Below are 16,983 nucleotides of genomic sequence, written 5' to 3'. Positions count from 1 at the left end.
AGAAGGAACAGAAATCAAAGTACAAAGTAGAATAATAAGATCACAGTGGTAAATACTTTAGTGAAAGACACTAAGGATGTGAAGAGGTCCATTTTTAAGTGTCCATATTTCTATAGACTAAGAATAATCAAGATTTGGCTGTATTTTCAAAAGTAGCCAAGTCATAATCTATTCGTGTAATTAAAATTATAGGCTGTATCAAAATATCTGAAATCACCTTTGTGATTTTTCAGCTGGAACTTTTATATTAATATAATTATATAAAATTTGAAGATCATATTTTTCAACCATGTATTTAGCATTTTAAATTTTCAGTACCTGTTTCTTTTAGCAATGACAGTAACCATTTTAGAACAATAATGTATCACTTTTAAATTTCGTAGATCTTCATCTTAAATCGGATAGAATTCTAACCCAAGCCAGTATACCAGCATAAATTCTAACGAGTGTTTTGTATATGGTTAATTTTATAACACTCTGAGAAAATTCAGAGTTTAGGAGTTAGAGGTGGAAGGCAGTATAGAAATTAATATCCAACATACTATCTTGTAATATAGTAGGTACTTATAAGCCAAATTGATATTTTGATTTATTTTTAATTTCAAAATTCTTGATAATCGTTAAGGTACTTATAAAAGTAAAAATAGAGATATTAAATTATAAGTAATGTTGTAAAATAGATACATTGAAATAAATTATCTCAATTAGAGTCTAGTAAAAACCCTGCACTTTTAGGCCATTTTTATTTGTCTAGCTGCTCTTTATTATTACTTGAGTCATATGTAATATTTAAGTCATATTAAAGCCACATTTTATCTTGAGACCCCTTTTTATACTCTAGGAACTGAGTATGACTCTTGATTGTTAAATAATCACCACTTAAGAGAATGATAATAATAACGAACGCTTAATAATTGTTTTCTAAGTGCTGTGCTTTAGTGTAGTCTACATGCTTTCATAGATTCCAATTCCTTCAGCACCCAAAGTGTGAAGTAAGGATTCTTAGGATTCTCACTGTGAAGATGGAAATACCAAAACATTGATAAATAAATGATTTTCATAGAAAGTGACAGGGCTAGAACTTTAATCAAAACAGCCTGAATTTCTACCATTGAAATTACCTTTGAAAGTTGATTGTTACCCATGACCTATTTCCAGCTCATTTTGTTTTTGCTTTACACTCTTGGTTCTCATGCCAAAGGTGGCTAGGGTTAGTGAGTAAGTTGGAGAGTTTTATCTATTAGGTGCTGTTTAAAAAAAAAAAAAAACAAAGGAAGGCTGGGTGGGATGAAAGCCAAATTCTTACACTATAGCATTACGCCAAGATGGGTAAACCCATACATTTTCATTTTCACATTTGGCAGAGTTAGCCCCTCCCTTGCCTGTTTTCCTGTTAAGAGTGGTCAAAATAGCTTTAACTTCCTTTTAATTACTCTGATACATTTCATGATTAGGTACCACTAGATTCCAGAGAGTGTGATATCTAAAATACAGCGCATACAGTGTACAACTTCCTGAAGCTCCTTATGTTAACAAAAGCCAGCTTTAAAAATGACCAAGTAAAGTGAAAAGTTCTGTGATGGCCAAGGAAGAGTGGTTAGGTACACTGGAGGAGAGGTGGGGGTGGGGGTAGGAAAACAGCGAATAAGAGGGGTAAGCAGAGGAATGCTGTCTCCGACAGTGGGCCATTAGCCAGCGTTCGCCAGCAACAAAACAAGCAGCTGAGGTGCCAGGGAACACAGAGAAAGCGCAGGATTGTAGACGAGGGGTCCTGGACACCGAGTGGAAAGATGTGTTCTCTGCTGAGGAGATCCTGAAAGGGTGTAATAAGAGCCGAGGCTATTTAGCACACTTCTTGGAGCCATCGGCTCATTGAGAAAGGCAGTCACTTGGATGTGTAATTGAGTCAGACTTTGTTTGGGCATCCCTGAAATATTTTTATAAGATCTCTGAAATCACAAGTCCAAAGAATGGTAAATTGACAAAGGTGGTTTAAGTATGGAAAATTTGAAAATAGGCAAGCAGATCAGATCACTATGCTTAGTCTTGGGAAAGGTATAGTTGGAAACTATTGCCAAAATAGAAACATTAATCCAAATAATATCTTAAAATAAATGAAGAGTTAGGTGAAGGAGCAGACAGAAAGAAGAACAAGAGAGGAAAGAGGATTAACGCAGAAACCCAGAGGGAAAGGAATAGAAACCAAGTATTTTAAGACAATTGACAAGGTCCTGTAGGGCCTTGAAGGTAGTGCAGAGTTTGAACCTGATCTTAAAGACCGCAATGAGCTGTCATCTTCGCATCTTGAGAGAGAAAGATGGTTTCCGCTAGTATTCGCTAGGATTGAGTTGAGAAGAATACGTCTAGAAGTAGAAACTGTTGAAGAAATAGAGCTCAAGAAAGTCTTTCTGACAAGATCTGGGACAGTAGGATTAGAAGGAAAGAAACAGTTGGTAATTATGTTTGAAAAGCCTTAGTTGATTGCCATAATTAAGCAGAAGAGAGAAAAAGTTACAAGAATCAAGGAAGATACTGTAGTTCCTATTTTGGAACTCTGAATAATTGTAATGATTTTATCAATGTAAAGAAAAATAGGGGATGGAAAATTCAGATCCATTGCATTACTTCTGCTTACCCAGGAAGGCTGTTTTAACTTACCTCAAGGGCTTTCCTTTTCCACCTATTCAACATTTATATACACCCAGTATTTAAAGTGTCCCTAAACTGTTAAAAAATTAATCAAATTCTAAAAAGCTAATGTCTTAGTAATGTAGTGCTGAGTTGGGCTGAAGTGTTTCCTAGTCAGTCAGTCTTGGTTTTCTGCAGTGTTTGGACTGTACTTCTGTGTGAGCCTGGGCATAACACATGTTGTTTATGAATAGTAGCTACCTTTAACATACAGAAACATAGTAATAATCAGAAGCCCCAAATGATATACTTGACAGAAAAACACCAGGTTCTACTCCTGAATCCATAGGCATTTTCTTCTGAGAATGGTTCACATTTAGAAAATTCACAGATGAAAACACCCAAGCTCAGCACAGCCATTACACGAGTTCATTCTAGGAAAGGGGCATTGCAAGCAACTATACCGAAGGGCTGACTGTGAATCTCCCTATGACTGGCTCCAGAGTCATGACTAGCAAGAGATCAGGGCTTTCAAAGACCAAGCTTTGCAGATACCAGGGAATTCCTAGCACCCTGAGGAGCACTAAGCAGCTCTCTGCCCTCAGCTTGCTAGTAGCAGCCAGATTCAAGAAGCTATTCTCTTCTCGTGTATTTTACAGATGGGTAGAGCTGTACAGGGAGGAAATGCAAAGCTTATTTGGGCATAGCTGGAATGGAAGTCACCCATAAAGAGATTAAAGTATTAGTATCAAGTGAATAAATTAATAATTTATAATTAGCTTATGAGGCTCAGGCATAAGTAGTTTTGAGCTGTACTCATACTATAATCATACTGTAACAATTACGTTGAACATAGTTTCCCTAAGTAGACACAAATGTATTTCTTTTATTCCCATTTACACTAAAGAACAACCCCCCCCCAACAACTTAAATTCTTTAGCAGGTGACCCTATAAATTCTAAACTTACGAATTCAAAACAATTACAACTAACTTTAATCTTAAAATCAATAACAGTGATTAATATCCCAGTAATTTAATATGCCCATTATGGAAAATAGCCTTTCAATTATCGCCTTTCTTTGAGACTTTGTTCCCATGTTTTTAGTTTCTTTCTTGTCATTTTGATAAGGTACCGGGCAGAAGAAGCTTAATGTGGGGGAAGCTTGTCTTGACTCACAGTTTGAGAGGGACCAGTCTAGCAGTGCAGGAAGCAAGACTGTGGTGGCCCAGTCCTTGGTGGTAGGAGTTTGCTATGTATTTGCTCATGTCTCAGTGGACCAGGAATTAGAAAGTGACTGGATGTGGCCAAGGCTTTACATAACCCTGATTTATAAGACTGACCTTCTAAAGGTTCTGTAACCTCCCCAACAGCACCCCCTGCGGCTACAAGATGAGAAAACACAGATGCCTACCAGAGCACTTCTAATTCAAGTCATAGCACCATTTAGATTTTGTGTTTGTTTAAATGGGAACTTCTATTACTTTAGTAAGTGACCAATTGAGTGAAATTAGAGGGTTTAGTTGGACTTGCAAAAGGAAGTATCAAGTAAAGGCATTTGCCTGGAGCCTGTCAGAGGAGTGATTAACGTAAGAAACCTCAGTGACACCCATTGTAGAACTGGTGGATGACTTCAGAGCCACCAAGCTGTCTGACTGACTGGGACCAGAGGAAGGGCAGTGATACTCTCCATAGCCATCTGGAGTTTGCTTTTAGTAGAAAAAAATACAATAATGCATCAGTAATCTCATGTGACTTGACTGAACAGCTTCAGCATATACTAGGGAGCTCTAACTATAAATGATGTTCAATGTGTTTTACGTCTGTGCTTTTGTATAGGTGTAGTCATTCATTCAATAGCCTTATTGAAATAGGCTGCGGCGGTATTCCTTAGACAATTTTAGATATTCTAATTTATGTACAGTGGTCAATATGATCGAGTAAATAGTCTTTATAAAGTAAAGGAAATGTGAACATTCTTTATGTTTTAAAAATTAGATTACTAATTCTGTCTGTTACCTTGTAAGATTCAGTGTTGTGGGTTGTAATAAAGGTTCTCCCATGACTTATGGTCATCTATAGAACATTTAAGTGAGGCCATTTCTCATTTCTGGGATGTGGGAGAGCATCATAGTGTTTCCTGTTCCTGCTCTTCAGCTCAGAAAAGTTCCCAGATGGTAACTGGACCACATGTGTCACTCCAGTAACTGCACACATCCTTGATTGCAAAGCACAGTGTAATCCTTTACTAGGTATACATACTAGGATACATCATACCTGAGTCTATAGCTAATGTGGGAAATACCTGTAAGTGCTTGACTTAAACGTACACCAAACTACAGACTTGTTCATTTTGCTGTGCATTATATTTTGTTTTAATTTCTCTTGTGATGCATTTATTATCTTATAGTCACTAAATCTTACTATCCTTAACAGAAACAGCTAAAAACTGCTGATGCTGGCTTGTAAAAGGAAGGTTTTGGTGTGATTAAGGTTATAAATATGTGTTGAAATAAGTGTCTTAAGTAATTTAGTTTCAGGATGAGGTGCTCGTCCATATTTTTTCAGTGTAAGCTGATTGGAATGCTGCTCTGCATGGAAGACATAGTGCCACGGATTGTCAGTCCCTTTACAGGATAAGGGCATCAATGGGAAAGCTGCTTTGCCATCTAGTGGCAGTGTGGTGATGTCTCCAAAGATTCTATTTTTTTTTTTTTTCTTTCTTTTTTTTTTTTTTTTTTAATTTATTTATTTATTAAGGATTTCTGCCTCGTCCCCACAACCGCTTCCCATTTCCCTCCCCCTCCCCCGATCAATTCCCCCTCCCTCATCTGCTCGAAGAGCAATCAGGGTTCCCTGACCTGTGGGAAGCCCAAGGACTGCCCACCTCTATCCAGGTCTCGTAAGGTGAGCATCCAAACTGCCTAGGCTCCCACAAAGCCAGTACGTGCAGTAGGATCAAAAACCCACTGCAATTGTTCTTGAATTCTCAGTATTCCTCATTGTCCGCTATGTTCAGCTAGTCCGGATTTATCCCATGTTTTTTCAGACCTAGGCCAGCTGGCCTTGGTGAGATCCCAATAGAACATCCCCATTGTCTTAGTGTGTGGGTGCACCCCTCGTGGTCCTGAGTTCACCAAACTGCACTGTAGCAAGCTGACCCAATGCTTTGACATAGTAATAGCGAAAAAGAAAGAAAGGAAGGAGTGGAGGGAAGAAAGGAAATAGTAGAGATTTTTCTTGTTTCTAAACAGTGTTCTTATTGACTAGAAAAGGCTCAATATAAATGACATAAACCAGCTGAGTGGGGGACTCAAAGTAAGACACTATTGTCAATACTTTGAAAAAAAAGAATCAAACATGAGAAAAATAGTTACTCGCTGCAACTCTTACGACTGAAAAGAAAGAAATGGAAATATTTTCACAAGCTCCGGGTTAAATGGTTGTTGGAGGTAAATATTTGTTAACTTGATTTTTGTGACAAAGCCCATTTTGAAGATGCCTTTGTCTATGTGCTCTGCGGTTGAGTCTTCCCGATTCGGCCACACCACACCAGTACCTCCTGCTTTGTCCCACATGCAGTTAGACAGTCTGCACGCCTTCTCAGACCTCTCTGCTCTTCAGGTGCTCGTTGATCTTGCTGTTGCCTTCCTTCCAGTGGTCGGCATCTTTCCTCTTTTCCTGATGCTCTTTCAGAAATGAGTCTTTGGAAATATAATTCTAGAGACACCCCCTTTCCCACTCTCCAGGAGTTGTAGGTATCACTTTAAATCTTAATGAACCACAAGTTTATTGTATTGTTTCTTGGTTTTGTTGAGTAGGGCACTATAAATATCAGGTATAGTTATTAATAAAATATAACATCTAATATTGCCTTGCATGTGTGCATACACACATACACAGAGTTTTAAAGTTCAGATAGTAGAAATAGGCTGGGCAGTGATGGCTCACGCCTTTGATCTCTGCACTCAGGAGGCAGAGGCAGGAAGATCTCTGTGAGTTTGAGTCCAGCCTGGTCTACAAAGTGAGTTCTAGGACAGCCAGAGCTACATGGAGAAATCCTGTTTCAGAAACAGATATTAGAAATATTATTTCTCAGAGTTTAATGCACCAGACTTATATAGGGGGAAGCAGGGAATACTGCTTATTTATCGAAGTTCAAACAGTAAAAATTAAACTTAAATTTTCTAAAAATGTAGTTTTGAATGTTGAAGAACAGAGAATCTGTGCATGCAAATGGAGCAAGGCCTTCACTAGTGCAAAAATAAAATCAACTACAAACGGAGAACTGACCGATGGCCCCTGACTGGTAATGCTGTCCTGCAGTTCCTGGTGATAGTTTTTCTGGTCTCAGCTATGGAACAAATTAATATTTCTCAGCTTGAGTAACTAAATAAGCTTTTTAAAACCTTTAATTCTGAAAACTAAAAGCCCGGTGGCATTTTCTGCATGGACAGGGAGCAAAAGAGAGACTCTGAGCTGTTGAGTATCTACTGTATCTTCCAGTTAGAACAGAAGGCAAACGTCTCTGTTAGAAATCCAGTTGTTTATCTAGTGAGCACTTCATAGTTCGCCTGGCCATCTGAGACCAGTATGGTTTCCTAAAAGTCAAGGCATCAACATATGGGACTAAAGTTTTTAGTATTGTAGTTGTTGTTGTTTTGTTTTTAACATAGAATCTGATCAACTATAATTGCAAACCACTGAGAGAGCCAATGGTAGTGTGTGTTGTGCCCCTTGGACCCACAGTCTCCTTTTCTTTTTCAAGATAGGGCTAAATGTGTTGCAAATGCTTGCATTTGCAACAGGCCTCTTTCCTCAGTCACCTTAGAACTGCTATTGCAGGTTTCCGACCCAAATCCTGGGTCTCTCTCACTCTTTCATTTTTCAAGTTTCTAGCATTTAATATATGAGTAAGAGTAGTATAATTCATTAATGTACATCCTAAAATCTTGTTTACTATTTAAAATTGACAAATAAATACTGATTTTATAGGATATAATTTATATTTATAATAATATATGATAATTTATTGATATAGTGTCTTATATGAATATATTATCTTATTAATAAGTAAGATAATATATTGATATATGGTAAATTATATTCATATAAGATAATATGTTTATATTATTTTATATAATTTTCAAATTAGGATAACATACCTATATCAAATATTTATCATTTCTTCATGGCAAAAGAGTTCAGATGCTATCGTGGGGCTCTTGTGACACCTGTGTGCCATATCCTACAATCTGCTCTATAACCCCAGGCATGCTTCCCCTTCTCAGTACAGTTCAGTACATGATGAGCAGTTTCCCCCATCTCCATCTCCATCCCACTTCATGCAAAAACCAAACTACTTGCAGTTTTAATCTAGAAACCCATAAAACTGGTATAGGTTTATCATGACACACGTCCCCCTAAAATCCCCAAACTTGCTCTTGTTTATTCCTGGACACTTACACTTTTTATTGGATTTCCCTGCCTCCCTCCCTCCTCTTCCTTTTCCTCTTCCTCTTCTTTATGGTAGGCAGTGAGCTCAAAGCCTCCTACATGGTAGCTAAGAGAATCTCCCAGTGGGCTATATCTCTAATCCTCATTTTACCTTTTATTTTGAAACAGGATTTCACTATGTTGCCTAACCTGGCCTCTAAAATGTCATACATCCCAGGCTGACATGAAAGTGGCATAAAACCCCTGCCTTAGCCTACAGACTGCTGGGATTACAGGTGTGCACCACCGTATTTATCTCATGTGTTTTGTTTCATTTGTGGTTCTGGGAGTGCTCACAGCCTCGGGCATGCTAGGCAAGCACTCTACCCCTAATCTCTATCTGTGTCAGCTTCTTATACAAATAAATTAATTTCTCTGCATGGACATTGGAAGTACTACCGCTACAACAATAGAAATGTCACAAGATATCAAATACCAGAAAGATAACAAAATAATAACATTGTAAGTTGATAACTGAATAAGGCAAAGTACATGACTTTAATGCCCTCACCTAGAGCTAGAGCAGCATTACATGAAAATATATATCGTACAGTGCACAAAAGGAATGGATTTGTATTCTTTAGGGGAAAGTTAGAAACATTGCTTTAACTTCAGCCTTTTGAAAAATAATTATACACTATATTTTATCATTATCTTCAGTCTCCCCCCCAAACTCTTCCCAGATCCTTCCTACCCACCCAGCTTCACGTTCATTCATTCCCCAGCCTTCTCGCCAAAAACAAAACAAAACACCCAAAACAGAAAAAAAAAACAGCAAATCAACACAAAACCCAAAATCAAAACATGTGCATAAAATAAAAAAGAAAAGAAAAAAAGCTCTCACATGAGAGAAAGAAAATCAATGGGCAAAAAATACAAAAAACAAAAAGCATACAACAATGCAAATACAAAGTTTGTCTTCTGTTTCCTGAGTGTGTATATTCCTCCCTAAAGTATGCTTAATATATACAGTGTCTCTCCGTTGGTGGAAATGGATTTTCCCTTGCCTAGCAGGTATAAATTGAAAATAAATCCTTGATTAGAGGTGGAACTTTGTGTCCCTTTCCCCTTCCTGGATGTGCTGGACTTAGGTCTGGTTAAACTTGGTCAGGTGTTGTGTGCGCTGTGGCAGTTTCTGAGTTCAGGTGTCTGAAAGATGCTGTTTCCTGGAGTCATCCACCACCTCTGGGTCATGGACTCCTTTTGCCTCCCCTTCTGCATAATTCCCCGAGTCTTGAGGTGAGGAGTTTGATGAGGACATCCGATTTAGGACTGAGTGTCCCGAGGGCTCTGACTCTCTGGACATAGTCCAGTTGTGAACCTCTTTGTCAGTTTCCATCACCTTCAAGCTTTTCTGATGAGGCTTGAGCCTCTCATTTCGTGGTTATGTTCCTTTAGGAGAATCATAGTATTAGGTTTTCCCCTAGACCCATGGCCCATCTAGTCTTAGGTTCTTACTTATTTTAGTGGTATCATGTACACGTTCCATCTCATTGAGTGTGTCGTAAATCCAATCAGAAAGTGGTTACTTCCTAAACATTTGTGCCACTGTGGCATGAGTAAATCTTGCAGGTAGGTCACCATTGTGGGCTGCAAGGTTTGTAGCTGGTGAATTGGTGATGATTACCTTTCTTCTCTGGTAGCATTCAAAGTCCTTTCTGGTACCACAAACACTAGTCTAGTCAGTAGGGGTGAAATTCTAGTTGGGCACCAGCCCAATTTCTCCATGTTTGATGACATAAGTAAGTTGTGTCTTCAGCAGTAGGTCCTTAGCTTCAGTCTATAAGAGTAACGAAAAGCCTTGCTAATAGCCTGTAATGTTTGGAGGGGTCAGTGGAATCCATTTAACCAACAACTCATCAAGATATAGCTGACACTGGAGGTTTTACTTGTTGGCATAAAATATCTAATTGTGACATTGTCTCCCAGTATATGATGATCCCATTTAAATTCCTTTCATCCGTGTATCTATTTTAGGAATTTCCTACAGTAGTGGGTTTCCATGTGACTTCTCAGAAGGTCCCTCCCATAACCCATCCTCTACTCTGCCCTTCTATCCCTTTTCCCATTTCATCGCTTCATTCCATTTGCCCTTTTATCTCTTTACAGCACTCTACTCCATTTTTCCTTCCTAGGGAGGTTCCCTCGTCCCCCTACACCCTTACTGGATACCTAACCTCTGCTGTTATCTAAAGCTTAAAGACAAAAGTCTACTTAGAAGAGAACACGTGCAGAATTTGTTTTTGGGCTCTGGTTGTATGACTTAGGACAGTGTTTCTAACTCCATCCATTCGCCTGAAATTTTTAGCTTTAAAGTTGAGTCACCCTAGTGCTCTATCCTAAGCTCTAAATCTCAATTACGTATTTTTATAATCAGATGTTTATTAAAGGTTATTGGTCTGTTGTTACCTTAGTACCATACACTAAAATAAACATGTATGTGAATTAAGAGACTTAAGTGAATTACTAATTTCTACAGTATGTTCAATTATTTATACTGTTAGACCAACAGACAGCATAGTCCTCATTCACAATCTAGAAGTCTGTGGTACACACCTACATGTAGTGATTACATGGTATTAAAAGCTTGAGAAGCACTCTCATCTTCTTAAAAGACCCATAATGTAAGTGACCAATTTTGATGTTTAGAATAAATCCATAAATAATCAGCCTGCTTGTAACTGCTGTATGGGATTAGCTTGCCAAAAACACATCAAAGAAACTAGATCTGTTATTACTTTACAGTTATTTTAATTAAGTGTTGATGATGATAGAATATCTAAGATGCATGGAAGATAAACTACGTACTTATGCTGATCAGCAGAATATGCCAGCACAAGTATGTCATTTGTGAGCTAAATTAGTTTAGTACTAGTTGGAATTAAAATGTGTTAATCAAGAGTGTCTTATTCACTGGCGTGCCAGTGCTGTCTGATGCTCATGAAAAACAGAAAAAAAACTAGACAAATTAAGATGACTAAATTTTAAAAGATCTTTAAATTCATTTATATATAACTTATGCATCATTACTTTTCTATAGAAAATTCAAACATCTTATAGAATTATAAAAATATGTAAACAGCTGTATATAAAGTATGACTAAGATAGAATAAGGAAGTCACTACATTATTGATTTTCAAAGTAATATTCCATGATAGTATTTATTGTTGGTAATGTATAACTTCAAAAGAGTTAGCATACTTAAGTTTAATAAGAATTTACTTGTAAGTAAAATATAGAGTAGAAATTTACATAGAGAAGATAATTAGAATAAACTTTAATAAATTCGGTATACAGTAACAAAAGTAGTATTTTGATTTTAAAAGAGTATTTGTCCTTTGATTAAACCTTGTAGTGAATATATTTTGGATTTATTGCTAGCATTATGAATAATTGTATCCTGACATTTTTCATTTTCTAAAAGTATAGATTCTAGAATAATCATGTCATGCAGGACTCAGGATCTGCTTACATTTACATTGGCCAAACTAGAGAAAAAAATAAAACTAGGCTTAGTAATGGCTCCTCCAGACTAAAACATAGAGACATTTACTCATTGTATAATTGTTAAAATTATTGAAGACAATTCATATTTTTCCAGAACATGTTTCATTGCACACCTCACATTTTTGTCTAAGTGTTGTAGCATATAAAGTACATTTAAAAAGTAACCTTTTTCTTATGTGTCTTTTATGCTAAAGACTCTATTTAAGAAGACAAAATATTTAATATTTATACTTAAATGTTGAGTCTTAATTGAAAGAAATGTATTGTTGAAAACAGGTTTCAAAGATCAGACGTAAGACTTATAAGCTTTTGAAACATCTTTTGGGCGCTGACAAGATGCCTCAGTTCGGTGAATTCAGTGCCCAGAATCCATGTGAAAAACAGTTGAGTGTAATGCACACACCTGTATCCTAGCACTGTGGAAGCAGAGGCAGGTGGAGCCTTGGGCTTGCTTCAGCCTTGTCTATATGGGAGCTCCTGAAGAGCATCCAAGTTCATTCGTTGTCTTCCACACACGTGCACACATGCATGTGCACATGCACCCACACCAATGAACAAATACACACGTGCACAAAAGGGAAAATGAATTACAATAAAATGTTTCATTGTAAAAATACTAGGATCCCATTTATCGTCAAGGCATTATTAGCTGAGATGAGCTGCTGTTGGGAATTGTTGCTTTTTCTGGCGACTGCTCGTTAGTTTAGAACTTGGCATTCCAGGACTAATTGCCAAAACCCAGAAACAGCAGTAGAAAACAAAAGGCCTTGTCTAGGTAACCGAAATTGTACCCTTCTATGTATAGTTGATATGGATATTGTCATTATAACTCTGGGGTGTCTCTTTGTTCTTGTTCTTACTGGACTCTTTAGAAGACAGTACTTGAGTCTTATTTAGGTAAGCACAGTTTTCCCTCTGGACAGACTTCAGGGATCTTCTCACTAAACCCATACACTCTACCAGTGGTGTGCTTCCTCGTTTACAATATCAGCTGCTGGTGTGTATTTTTAACAGGACAAGTAAATAGACCAGATGACATGTTATACAGAACAACCAAGCTTTGTTGCATTTTCAGTTAGTATGAGTCCTCGGTTGCTGCTCTTCATGATTCTGTGACTGAGGAACATAAGGAGCCAACCAGGTATTTGCTGGTGCTGCCTCCCTCAAAGGCACGTGTGTTTCTTTCCTGGAGAACCTCGTAAATTATCATGTCTTAATGAGCAGTTTTATTATAATGATAACACTCTTCTAATCATACCATGAACATTTACCACACTCCCCATCTGTGTTCTATTTTCTCTCAGCATTTATCTTAAAAACAAGAATAAACATGTCCAAAGTTTATATATTGTCAAAACTCTACTCCAGTGTTTAAGGAAAAAGAGGAAGAGCTTGTTAAATTCTTTTGTTTCAATTGTGGCATTTCTCTTAGTCTGATGAACCAAGACCACATGCTAATTAGTGTTTTATATGCAAATTAATTTGCTTACTGGAAATGCCACTGCTTTTCTGGCTTTTCATGTTTGAATGGTGACTGGGGAAGAGTTCCACATTAAGTGAATGGTCACACAGTGGTTGGGGGGGGGGCGTGTGTGTTTGTGTGTGTGAGGACATGCTCAAGCAGGCAGCTTGTGTGTGTCTGGTTGGTCCTAAGAATGAAGCGTGTGTCCATGCAATCCCATTTTGGTAGCAGAGTCAGAGGTAAGAAAACTAAAATGGCAATTAAGAACTGATCTTCGGTATTTTGTTTTGTTTTGTTTTGTTTTTAACATGAAGAGGTTGATTTAATGAATTCTAAGAAGGAAAACTTTTTAGTTTAAAATGTATATAAAGAACATATTCAAAAAGATTATATAGGTCATATTTTATTGTAAATGTAACAGAAAATATAATGATTAAATGATAATTTTCCTTTTAGAAAAGCAGTTTAAATATTCTAAATAATTCTTGGTAGAATAGAAAATAGTTCCTTAAAACTTAATGACATTTATTCTTGAATAAATTCTGATCCTAAGTGACATAGTTTTATTCTCTGAAAGACTGGTGGCCATGAGCTCATGTTCCTGTTGGGTATTGTTAGCTTTCCACCTTGTCATCACGATTACTGATTTTGTAATATATATATATTTGTAGTCTTCCTTTCCTTTAGCCCATTTCTTTTAGGTTTAGTCAGTTTGGGCTGCTATAATAAAAATGTTGTAGATTAGGTGATTTAAGTGACAGACTTATTCCTCAAAGTTCTGTTGCCAAGAACATTCAAGATCAAGGCTCCGTTGGTAGAGTGTTTTGCAGTACTGACATGAAGCAAGTCCATCTGCTAGCACCCAGTTAACCTGGAGTGGAGGCGGACCTTCATGCCTGCTCTCAGGAGGTGGAGGCAGGAGAATCCCACATTCAAAGTCATTGTCAGCTCCATAACAAGCTTGAGACTAGTCTGAGCTATCTGAGATTTGTCTCTATAAAAAATAAAACAACCACCCAAACCCCCACAATCCAAACAGCCTCACATTCACTTCCCTTCTTAGTGGGCAGAAGAACAGTAATTTCTCTCCTTTAAGACAGCAGAGTCTTCAGGAAAGCTCCGCCCTCTGCCTCACCTTCAAATAGCTTTGCCCTGGGGATCCCGGTTTCACCCTAGGAATTCTGTGGCAACACAAACACCTGAGGCTCATGTTGATGATGGGAACATGCAGAAAGAACTTTGCCTTAACTACCCCCTTGGAATGCAAACTAGATCATCACGTGTTATGAAAAGCCTCATCCTGTACAGGTGGACCAGTTGGGAAACTGGAAAAATCATCGTCTAGATTTGCCGTCACAGAGACCTGCATGTTTGATCAAGTAAGGGTGATGCAATACAGCTTCCGGGGAAGACACACACTAAAGGATTATTTTCTCTGAGCTTTCTTTGGTACTTGACATTTGGTGAAGAGAACATTCTATTTGTTCCAAATTAGAGGACCGATGCACAGAACGTTTTTCCAGAAAATTATTCCTCAGATTAATTATAACATTGTGAGCCTTGAAGAACCCCACGGAGAGAACAGTGAGCTTTATCTGCTCTGTTCACCGATGAATCCGGCCACCTAGGACCCGTGCCCTGTGAGCGCTCAGTGAGTCACTTGCAGATGAGGGTTTCTCACTGTATTCTTAGATCAGCAGGCACTCCTCTGTGTCCCCCGGTTGACCTTTAATGCCTCATAACAATGAGCGCCATTGTTTGTCGGTGTGTTTCTTTCTTGACCACAGTTTATTTTACTCTAGAAAATGTGGTCATTTTCTCCAGCTGCTGGATAAAGATGGCTTGTGCCTTCGAAGCTTATGCCTTTCCCTCATTCCTCTTCATCTGTAGGCTGTTCAGATGGCTGCAGTTGTACAGTCTACTAATCTTTATAGTTAAAGGCAAACTAGAAAGAATTTATTCCAGGATCATAGATCCCTTGTTTTGTAAAGAATTTTAAAAATCATCTGCTCCAACTTCTTCATTTTAAGGTTAAGAAAACTGCAGCCCCCAGGGCTTATAGCTCAAGGCCACCCTACTAATTAGTCATGCTGCAAAAACTAGCATCCAAGCTCTTGCCTCACACACAGAACATTTCACATTCATTATAAATAACCTTTCCCAGGGATTTGATGCCCTATTTAAATCAAAACCAAAATGAAACAAAACAAACTGCCTCAAATATAAAGAAAAAGCTTATTCTCAGGGCTACAGGGTCTTTGAAGAACATGTGTGTCCTAAATTAAGAATGCATAGAGTACCAGCATGTCTGTGAACACTTATCACTCATATTGCTGGTGGTTACTCTCTGGTCTAGATCATTATTTTACCATTGTTTATTTAAAATTGACTCCTAATAGTGAAGTATAGATGCCATTATAGAATTCTCTCAATGGATCCAGTGCAGATAATTCACTGTTTACATAAGCTAACTTGTTAGACAGTTAACATAGATGGCTGTCTGCTATGTTAGAGTTAGGATTGGTCTGAACATTTAGAATTTATACCAACACTAATTTTTTTTAAAAAATACTTTCACAAAAGCATTTTTATAATTTAGATAGAAATATTTCTAAAAATCTGAGCTAGATTTTTTTTCTCATGTATGCTTTGTAAAAACACTTAGACTTCTGTCTGCCTCCTCTCCTCTCTCCCTTTCTCCTGTGCTCCCCACTTTTATCAAAACGCAAAATGATTTTTTTAGAGAAAGGCATTGAGGAAATAAGCTGCCTTAACCTGAATCTGTATCTGCCAATATTATTTTACAGGGACCTGTACGACCCTACCCACCACATATAGTAACACTCCCTCACAGTAGCCTCAGGTTACTTCTGCAAGACAGGAAGAAAGGTTCATATAATCTTACTCAAATACACTGATTCATGATTCAATGTGGAGATCAAATAATCCAAGAAATTAACTCCGTAGCATCTTTTCACATTAGGTGAGCATATAAATTTCAAGTACTATGTTTCAAATAAGGTATTTAACAGTTATTTGTCCCTGCATTTGTCATTTAGTGATGCTATTCACATCTTTTGACCTGTACTCCATTTCCAGCTGATTTTATCATAGGTGGAAATTACTAGTAAGCTACATTTTTTTTATCAGTATTTCAGTAAGCTGATAGTATGCCTTGAATTTGTGACTATATCATGAAGCTTCACTTTGTAAAGAAAGGCAACTGCTATGAAGCTAATAATATAGTACCTGATTATTAAATTTAGAAGTGACTCCACATGAGAAAATTGTAATTGTGTAAGTAAAATTGGGTGGTTTAGAAAAGAAAGAAAAGAACTGAGCCTGGATGTTGGAATAAGCTGGCAGTATGTAGCACCTATCAAGTCATTTTAGAATAGTTTCTCCCGTGAAGAGGAGAGCTAACTCTGGTCACATCCATGAAAGCTGAACCTTTTAATAATCAACTTTGTTAAAAACAAGAAAGTCTATTTAAGTTCTAGCAGCTGGAGGTAACTCTATTACCTGAACCATGCACCACTTCTGCCCAGTAAAATGATCTCCTGGGAGCACAGTGACACACAAGAGCACAAGGAGCAAAGACAAGTTGCCTGTTCAGACTGCACATGCACTGTAGATATGAATCTTCATGGCAGGAATTTCGTGAGATTTTATTGCTGCAGACCAAATTTCTTATTTATAAAAGATATAAATGTAGGGCTCAATTATGTAAAATGTTATAAACTTGAAATGCAAAGATTTTTATTTACTTGTTATCTATTAAATTGATTCTCAGTATACATTAAACTGTTCTTGATATTTCAATTAATATGCAGTGCACTAGAAATAAGTACATGCTTATTTTATATGTAAAGGATCTTATAGTTAAATAAT

The 16,983-nt window shown here is 37.4% G+C and overlaps 1 protein-coding gene across 4 annotated transcripts in view; it reads left to right on the top strand.

The window, feature by feature from the left end:
• The window catches only part of Ssbp2 (single stranded DNA binding protein 2), a 254,278-nt gene that overhangs the window by 182,553 nt on the left and 54,742 nt on the right, over positions 1-16,983 (top strand). The window lies entirely within an intron of this gene.

Source organism: Microtus oregoni, unplaced genomic scaffold (assembly GCF_018167655.1).
Source record: "Microtus oregoni isolate MIOR12 unplaced genomic scaffold, Mior012 000014F_ref0000157, whole genome shotgun sequence".
Lineage (NCBI taxonomy): Eukaryota > Metazoa > Chordata > Mammalia > Rodentia > Cricetidae > Microtus > Microtus oregoni.
This window is presented reverse-complemented; position numbering and strand designations above follow the sequence as displayed.